Source organism: Carlito syrichta, unplaced genomic scaffold (assembly GCF_000164805.1).
Source record: "Carlito syrichta isolate Samal-C Ts95f unplaced genomic scaffold, Tarsius_syrichta-2.0.1 Scaffold314798, whole genome shotgun sequence".
In the NCBI taxonomy this organism is placed as follows: domain Eukaryota; kingdom Metazoa; phylum Chordata; class Mammalia; order Primates; family Tarsiidae; genus Carlito; species Carlito syrichta.
Genome location: NW_007258894.1, coordinates 1,000,123 through 1,009,981, shown reverse-complemented (window position 1 = coordinate 1,009,981; position 9,859 = coordinate 1,000,123).

Genomic DNA, 9,859 nt, shown 5'->3' with positions numbered 1-9,859 from the left:
TCTTAGGTGGTATCTCAGTGTGGTTTTGATTTGCATCTCCCTGATGATTAGTGAGGTTGAGCATTTCTTCATGTGTTTGTTGGCTTCTCGAATGTCTTCTTTTGTGAAGTGTCTGTTCATATCTTTTGCCCATAAACAAGATTGATGGTCCCCTAGCTAGACTGACCAAGAAAAAACGAGAAAAAAACCAAATAAGCATAATCAGAAACACAAAAGATGAAGTCACATCTGACCCTGAAGAAATACAAAAGATCATTAGAGACTACCACGTACACTTGTATGGAAACAAACTTGAAAACCATAAGGAAATAGAGGACTTTCTGACATCACACAACCTACCTAGGTTGGAACAAGAAGAAATTGAGACCCTAAATAAACCAATAACAATCAAGGAAATCGACCACGTAATAAGAAAACTTCCTACAAAAAAAAGCCCTGGTCCAGATGGCTTTCCAGCAGAATTCTACAAGACATTTAAGGAGGAGCTGATACCAATCCTACTGAAGGTATTCCAGGCGATTGAAAAAGATGGAACACTCCCCAAATCATTTTACGAAGCCAACATCACATTGATACTCAAGCCAGGTAAAGATCCAACAAAGAAAGAGAACTTGAGTTGATTTTTATATATGATTGACTTAAGGGTCCAATTTCATTATTCTGCATGTGAATATACAGTTTTCCCAGCATCATTCATTAAAGAGATTGTCCTTTCCTCCTTTGTATGCTCATGGCACTTTTGTTGAAAATAAATTGACCAAAACTACTTGGACTTATATCTGTACATTCTATCCAGTACCATTGTTTAATGTGTCTGTTTTTATGCCAGTACCATGCTTTTGTTACAACATATTTATATATTGAAATCATTGTGATGCCTCTAAGATTTGTTACTTTTGCTCAAGATTGTTTTGGCTATTTGGAGTCTTTTCTGGCTCCATATAAATTTTAGGATTTGTTTTTTCTATTTCTGTGAAAAAGACATTGGAATTTTGATATGAATTGCATTGAATTGATAGATTACTTTGGGCCAAATATAGTATGAACAATTAAATAATATTAATTCTTCTAATCTATGAATGTGGAATATCTTTCCATTTATTTATGTCGTCTTCAATTTCTTACATCAATGTCTTATAGTTTTCAGTGTTAAGATTTTTTACAGATTTTTTTATACAGGTAGTTACAAATTTTTCACCTATTTGGTTGAATTTACTCCTAAGTATTTTTTCTCTTTTTTTGATACTATTATACATGGAATTTTTTAAAATTTCTTTTTTAGATAACTCATTGTTAGTGCATAGAAATGCTACTGATTTTTGTCTGTTGACTTTATAAAATATGCCACTTTGCTGAATTTGTTTATGTTATAACTATTTTTGGTGTAATTTTTAGGTTTTTCTATATATAAAAAATGTCATCAGCACACAAACAATTTCACTACTTCCTTTACTATATGAATGTCTTTCATTTCTTTTTCCTGTCTGAATGCTCTGGCTAGGATTTCCAGTACTATAGTAAAGAGAAGTGATAAGAGCAGTCATCCTTGTTTGGCTCGTGATCTTAGAGAAAAAGCTTTTAACTTTTTGCAATGGGTATAATGTTAGCTGTGGGCATGTCATATATGGCCTTTATTCTGCTGAAGTTGAAGTATATTCCCTTGTACCTGTCTTTTTAGTTTGTTTTTTAAATCAGAAATAGATGTTTCTGGTTTTTTCATACATCTACTGAGATTATCTTGGTTTTTTGTCTTTCATTTTGTTATTATGGTGTATCACATATATTGATTTACATATGTTGAACCATTCTTGTATCCCTGGGATAAATCCTACTTGATGATGGTGATCTTTTTCATGGGCTTTTGAAATTGGTTTGCTAGTATTTTTGAGGATTTTTGCATCTGTGCTCATCAAAGATATTGGTTTGTAATTTTGATATGGTAGTCTGGCTTTGGTATCAGAGTAATGCTGGCCTCATAAAGTGAGTTTGAAAGTATTCCCTCTAATTACATTTTTTGAAAGAGTTTGAGGAGGACTGGTATTAGTTCTTCCTTTAATGTTTGGTAAAATTCAGAAGTGAAAACAGATTCTAGGCTTTTCTTTGTTGAGACACTTTTTGTTACTTAATCAATCTCACTTGATATTGGTCTCTTCGTGTTTTGTATTTCTTTCTGATTCAGTCTTGACAGGTTGCATGTTTCTAGAAACTATTCATTTCTTCTAGGTTATCTGAGTTGTTGGTGTATAGCTAGCTGTTAATAGTAGTCTCTTAACCTTTGATTTCTGCAGTATCCGTTGTAATGTCTCTTCCTTCATTTCTAATTTTATTTGAATGTTCTTTTTTATCTTTGTTAGTCTAGCTAATGATTAGTCAGGTTTGTTTATCTTTTCAAAAAAACTTAGTTTTTTATCTTCTATTATTTTTCTAGTCTCTATTTTATTTATTTCTTCTCTGATCTTTATTATTTTCTTCCTTCTTCTAAGTTTGCTTACTTTGTTTTCTTTTTCTAGTTTCTTGAGATGCAAGGTCAGTTTGTTTATTTTACATCTTCTTTATTTTTTATTTTGTAGATATTTATTGTTACAAATTTCCCTCTTAGGACCACTTTTACTGCATCCTATATGTTTGGGTACATTGTGTTTCCATTTTCATTTTTCTCAATATATTTTTTAATTTCTTATTTGATTCATTGTTTAGGAGATGTTCCTTAGTTTCCACATATTTGACAGTGTTCGAAGATTATTGATTTCTAATTTCATGATATTCTGGTCAGAAAAAATAACATGTGATTTTAATCTTAAATTTGTTAAGACTTGTTTTGTGGCCTAACATATGATATGTCCTGGAGAATGTTCCATGTGCACTTGAAAAGAATGTGCATTCTGTTGCTTTTGGATGCTGATGCTATGAATATCTGTCAGGTCCATTTGGTCTAATGTGTCATTTAAATCTAATGTTTTCTTATGAATTTTGTCTAGATGACCTGACCAATATTGAAAGTGGAGTAATGAAGTCCTTTTATATTGTATTCTCTCTCTCTCCCTTTAGATATACTAATATTTGTGTCATACATTTATAAATGCCAATTTGGGGAATGTATATATTTACAACCATTAAAACTTATTGATGAACTGATTCCTTTATTATTATATAATGATCATCTCTGTCTCATTTTACAGTTTTTGTTTTTGAGTGAGGTCTCTGTTGACCAGGCTGAAGTTTAATGATACTGTTATGTCTCACTGCAGCCTCAACCTCCAGGGCTTAGCCAGTCCTTCCACCTCAACCTCCCAAGCAGCTGGGACTACAGGTGTGCACTGCCAGGTCCAGCTAATTTAAAAAAATTTTTTGTAGAGACAAGGTCTCATAATGTTGCCTAGTCTGATCTTGAACTCCTGGGTTCAAGAAGTCTCCCGCCTCAGCCTCCCAAAGTACTGGGATTACAGGCATGAGCCACTGCGCCCAGCCTCATTTTACAGTTTTTTACTTAAAATCTGTTTTGTCTGATATAAGTATAGCTATCCTCATTCTCTTTTTGTTTCCATTTCAATATAATATCTTTTTCCATCTCTTACATTCAGTCTATGTGCTTACAGGTGAAGTGAGTTTCTTGTAGGCAGCATATAGTTGGGTCTTCCAGACACAATTTTAAGAAAACTAAACATGTAGTAAAACAGTCTGCTGGTCTCTAAGAACCTTAATTGTTAGGCATCTGGCCATAGGTAAGTCCATGTTTTAAGCCTGAAGCTTATACAATTTGAGGGATACTTTTTAAGTAAAATAATTTAAAATTTCAAATACAAAATTAGGTATGGAAGGGCTTCTACAAGTCAGAGGTAATGAAGCTTAAGCTTATATATGAAATGCACAGCAGAGTGGCTTTTATTTTCTTGATTCATTAGCTCAAGCTTTGTTAGCTTCATTGAAAACTAACCTCTGCATCTGGCACATAGTAAAAATTCCATTGTTATTTATTAAATGATTTTTTATTAATTAATAGCTATTGATTAAGTGAAGTTGGAATGGGTATGACTACCCCAGTGGTGGCCTTGCAATTTCTTGCAATTATTGCTTGCAATGTCCTTAATGTAGTATGATTGAATTGTACCCTAGTCTTAGTCTCAACCAGTTTTATTTCTTATCCTTTATTCCTGTATATGCTCGCCTACTTAGGTAAAGAACGTGAAAATAAAATATACAGCCAAGTGGCTTTATTTTCTTTATTCATTTATAATGACCATTTCTCAGAGGTTGTTGTCTTTGACGATTTTCTGCTGCTATAACAGAATACCATAGACTGGGTAATTTATAAAGAAAAGAAATTTATTTAGGTAACTGTTATGGAGATTCAGAAGTCCAAGAGCATGGTGCCAGCATCTGGCAAGGGTCATCACATGGTAGAAGGCAGAATTGAGCATCTGAGACAGAGGAAATCAGGCAAAACTTTTATTTATTTATTTATTTATTATTTTTTATTTATTTTTATTTTTTTAGTTGTTGTCTCACTCTGTTGCCCAGACTGGAATGCAGTGGCCACTCCCGGCCACCGCAGCCTCGACCTGCTGGGCTCCGGCGATCCTTCCGCCTCAGCCTTCCAAGTAGCTGGAACTACAGGCACGCACTGCCACGCCCGGCTGATTTTTTTGATTTATTGTAGAGATGAGGTTTCACCAAGTTGCCCAGGCGGGTCTCGAACCCATGGACTCTGGCAATCCACTCATCTCAGCCTCCCAAGGCGTGGGATTACAGGCTGAGCCACCAGCCTGGCTCAAACTTTCTTTTATAACAAACCCAGTCTGTTGATGCCTCTGATAACACCATTAATCCATTCATTGGGTAGAGCCCTCATGACCTAATCACTTCTTAAAGGTCCCTTCTCTTAACACTGTAAGATTGATAATCAAGTTTCCAAATGAATTTTGGCAAGGACATTCAAATCATAGCATTTGTGAATACATTGAATTGTATAAAACCAACATTTAAACTAAATGCCAAAGCTAAAACTATCTAAAAGTTATAAAACAAGTGATGCCAGAAGATAACCAGTTGAGAGGTGATATTAGATACCAGATATATCTTGCGCAAGACCCAAAAGATTAATGAACTCTGTCAGATTGAGGAGCATGGACTTATGGAGAGATACTTTCTGCTGCATTTTGCTAAAGGCCACATTCAGATATATAAATAGTGAGGAGGCCCACAAGTGTATCAGCAAACGAGTGGACTGTATAGTGTGATTCCAAACAAAAGATTATGAAATGAATGCTTTTGTGATAGAGAGATAATATAAATGTAAGAACTATTAAGGTTTGCCCTCTTAGCCAGGTGCCATGGCACACACCTATAGTCTCAGGTACCCAGGAGGCTGAGGTGGGAAGATTGCTTGAGCCCAAGAGTTTGAATCCAACCTGGACAACATTCTGAGACCCTGTCTCTTTTATATATATATATATTTTAAAAGGCTTTGCCCTCTTCAAATTAATTACCCTTGTTCCCGCTAATTATCTTTAAAAATATAGAAGAAAAAATAAGAGAATTAAGGAGGAATGAGAAAAATAAGACAAAGAAAATATTCTAAAAATAATTTGTGGATTGCTAATCTTATAGTCAACATTTAACAACATTGTTAAACATAAAGTACTCACACTGGTAACCCTAAAATAAAACCACATATTTATGAGTATGTTTCTTTTTCTTTGGTTTATATGCCTTGTATACCAGTCTTAAAATTAACTAGAGTAAGTCTTTGATATTCTCAATCATTTGTGTTTGACATGTGAATTTTAAAATCAACTTGTCGAATCCCATGAAAAACCTTGAGGGGATCTGGATTGGAATTTCACTGAATTTTACAGATTATCTGGGGTCAGAATTGATGTTTTTATGATGTATAGTTTTCCCAGATATAAGCAGCTATATGTCTATATTTTAATCAGGTGTTTATTTATGTCCCTCAGTAATGGTTGGTAATTTCTTCTCAAATGTATAGTGTATCTTTTGCCTACTTTCAGTGAAGAATCAAATACAAATTTCACCAGAGAACAGGGAAAGATACTGAACTGATTTTTACAAGACTATTATTATAATCTTTATTTTAGTCAAGGGTAATTTAATAAAGAAAATCACAGGCTATTCTTAAGAGCATAGATGCAAAAATCTTAAGTATTAGCAAGTTTAATGCAATAGTTTATATTTTAAATTACCAAATTCTTTCATTGAATATAAGGATCTATTTTGAAAGTACTGTGCTGTTCTCAGATTAAGAAGTAAAACACACACACACACACACACACACACACAAAACACATCACTATTTCGATTGTACTTTTAAGTTGCTTCTAATTTTTCACTGTTAGAAGCAATGCTTTAATTACCAATCCTGGACACTGTCCCATCATTTCCATGGAAAGATTTACCAAAAGTACATTTGAATTTTAAATTTGTGCCAGCAAACTTTTTCTGTAAAGGGCCAGATAGCAAATATTAGAGACTTGTGGGACAAGAGGCAAAACTGAGGTATTTATATAACAAGAGAGAAGAGAAAACAAATTCCTGTCCCTTTTTTTGAGTTGGAGTCTCACTCTGTGAGCCCAGGCTGGAGTGCTGTAGCACACTCATGGCCACCCCAACTTCGAACTGCTGGGCTCTGGTGATCCTTCCTCCTCAGCCTTCCAAGTAGTTGTAACTACAGGTACAGTACCCCCCTAGTCAATTTTTTGATTTATTGCAGAGATGAGGTCTTGCCAAGTTGCCCAGGCTGGTCTTGAACCTGTGTGCTCAGGCAATCCACTCACCTTGGCCTCCCAAAGTGCTAGGATTATAGGCTAAGCCACCAAGCCTGGACCCTGAAATTCTTTATTGATGATATTTAAAATATGATAATAATTGAGGTGTATGCTATCAAAATCTTCAGCAAATGTTCATCTGTTAATAATGTTAATGAGATTTTACATATTTCATCTTTGAAAATGTCTTTCCACATAGGTACTGTCAAATACTTTTAATGCATGAGTATATATTTTTAATTTAGTATATTTACAGACTGGAAGGCATTTTCTGATTTCAATTATTTCAGTTAGCTAAAAGGCTAGGCTGCCTTTTAACATGTCATTACATTGCAAATCACTTCCAATTAAAATTCCTCAATTGCACAGATTAAATGGATTTTGGAAAATGGAAATTTCCTTTGCACTTGTACCAGGGTCTGAAAAACACTCTATTGTTTGAAATCAGAAAATATATCTTTGAGAATTTGTGTAGGAACGAAGATATCACTTTTTAAAAAAACTTTTCACAGTGCAGGAAGTATGTAATGCAATTTCTTGCAATTCAAACAATATTCTCATAGAAATGACTTTGTCACGGTATGTTTCACATATAAGTTTCACATATAAGCACTGTTTTGCTTTGTAATTTTAGCTTGAAGCCTTTTCAAATCTGTAGCAAAAGCTAATTTCAAAGTCCTTCAGAGTCCAATAATAATGGTTGAGCATGGTTCTTCCAACCAATAAAAACATAAAAACTATTCTTAACTTTAGGCCTATACAAAAAGCAGGCTAGATTTGGCTCATGGGCCATAGTTTACTGACTCTTGTTCTGTATACTTCCAGAAAATGTTAAGTTAAGTGCCTGTTTTCCCAAAACAGGCACTTCATTAATAACTTTTAAAAATTTACCCAATTTGAAATTCTATTTTTCAATCTGAATTTATTTGGATAAGTTGAAAGATATTTTCATAATTATGGCCCAATTATTTCTTCATTGTAAACTTGCTGTTCATAACTTTTTTCATTTTTATTGGAATAAATTTTCATTCCAATGATCATTCTGCATACCAAAATGAGTTGGGAATCCTTTTTAATGCCTCTACCTACTTGTTTCAGTATTCTTCCCACTGCTTCCTCCCATACTTCTAAGACTCCTTCCAGATTGAAAGACCTGCCATTGCCTGACAGAGCTGTGTCTTTTCAAGCGTCTCTGCATATACGCACCAGATGTCATTCATTTTGTGTCACCATTTCTCCATTTTCCCACCTAGTATATTTATTTATCCTTCAAGACTCATTTCAAAGATCAGTTTCTCTTCTTTGGCGCCATAGTACTCTATGCAAATATGTATCTGCCATAAAATCTATCACACTTTTATGTAATCAACCATTGGTCTATTGATTTATAATGATGTGACTCCCCACTGGCTCACAGCTTTTTGAGATGTGGTACTGTGATTCATCTCTATACTCCAGAGCATTGCCTGGTTCTTAGGAGATACTAATTATTTGTTAGTTGAATGAACTAAAAAATAGTAGTAGTAGTATTAATAATATTAACAAATATATGCCAGACACAGAGACCAATATGTTTAGTATTCCTTGTATAGTACTTAGCATAATATACTATACAATTAAATTTTAAAGAATCACCTTAAGATGTTAAAGTCTCACCAAATAAAATCACAATTTTTATTCCCTGACAGAACTGAGTATGTCAAACACTTTATTAAAAGTATTTGACATATTAAGACCCTAAGTAATTTATTTAAATAATTGTCTTTAGTTATATCCAATTCATAAAAATTTGCTTATACTAGAAAAGAAAACTAAGAAATCTGAAATACAAAAAAGAATATTCATCAACAACTTCTATTTTGTAATTTGAACAATGTTTTTTTTTTCTTTCAAAAACTCCTTTGTAACTTGAGCAAGATTCATTTTGGATTAATCTTTTATTTTGCTTTATTTCCAAAGGATATCCATTACCTTGCACTAGATAAGGGTGAATTGGCACTAGCTGAAGTGGCAAGAAAAAGAGCTAGTGACATTGATGCAGAATCAATAACGTCTGGAGTTGGTAAGAATTAATGCTGGTTTTTAAAGTGCTTTTTGTTTTAATCAATACTTAGTATCATTTCTGTTTGTAGGGCATGGTTGGTTAATTTGAATTACTTTCTTTGTAAAGAAAGTGCCTTTTTAAAAAAATGAATTGGGCCTTGACAAATAGTACAATGCTGATACACAAGTTGGAATTGTGTTAATGTGAAAATTGATCATCTGTGCTTACTATACTCACCATTTAGAAAAAAGTAAAAAAGACATTGATCTTAAGATTTTTTTTTGGAGGGGGGAAGAGTTTATTATTATCATCGGTGATGTTATTAAAATTAACCAATGCAGAAATTTGTATAATTCTTTATTTATACACATAAATATGTCTTATCTCAAAATAATTATCTCTTATATCAGGCAAAGTATTTCATATGGATTTTCAAGTTTGATGGGTGATTTGTTTTTGTTTAGAAGTTGCTAGTCATTTCACAATGTAGTACTCTAAAGAAGATCAGAAGCCTTAGAGTGAATCAAAAAGTCCCTTTAAACTTTATATTACAAAAGTTTAAGAAGTATCATAAGATCAACAACTTCCTTTTTAAAAACCATTTATCTAATGTCACTAAATCTTGCAGTACTGACACTTGGAAATCCAATTCATATTCTTCCTGGTATTTATTATTCCTATATTAGGCAAAGGACCCTCAGGTTTGTAACAGTTCATTTTTCTGTGGAACTCCTATGAAACAAAGAAATTTTAATAAGATGTACACTTTGCAAGTGCTTAAAAATATTATAATGAACCTGTAGTGTTTGTTTGCTGTCAGAGGAACCAATTTTCAGCTTCTCTCTGACATCACCACTATAGATCTCAGTCTTCAAGGTAGTGCCGAAGGACTAAAAGCCATTCCACTAGTGTAGCTCTAAACCTAAATGCCAGGGCTAATAATTACCTACCAGTAAGTTATTTCCATTATCCTTCCCCCTAAGAGAGTTCCAAATTTTACCCAAAAGGTGCATAGACCACTTTCAAATCT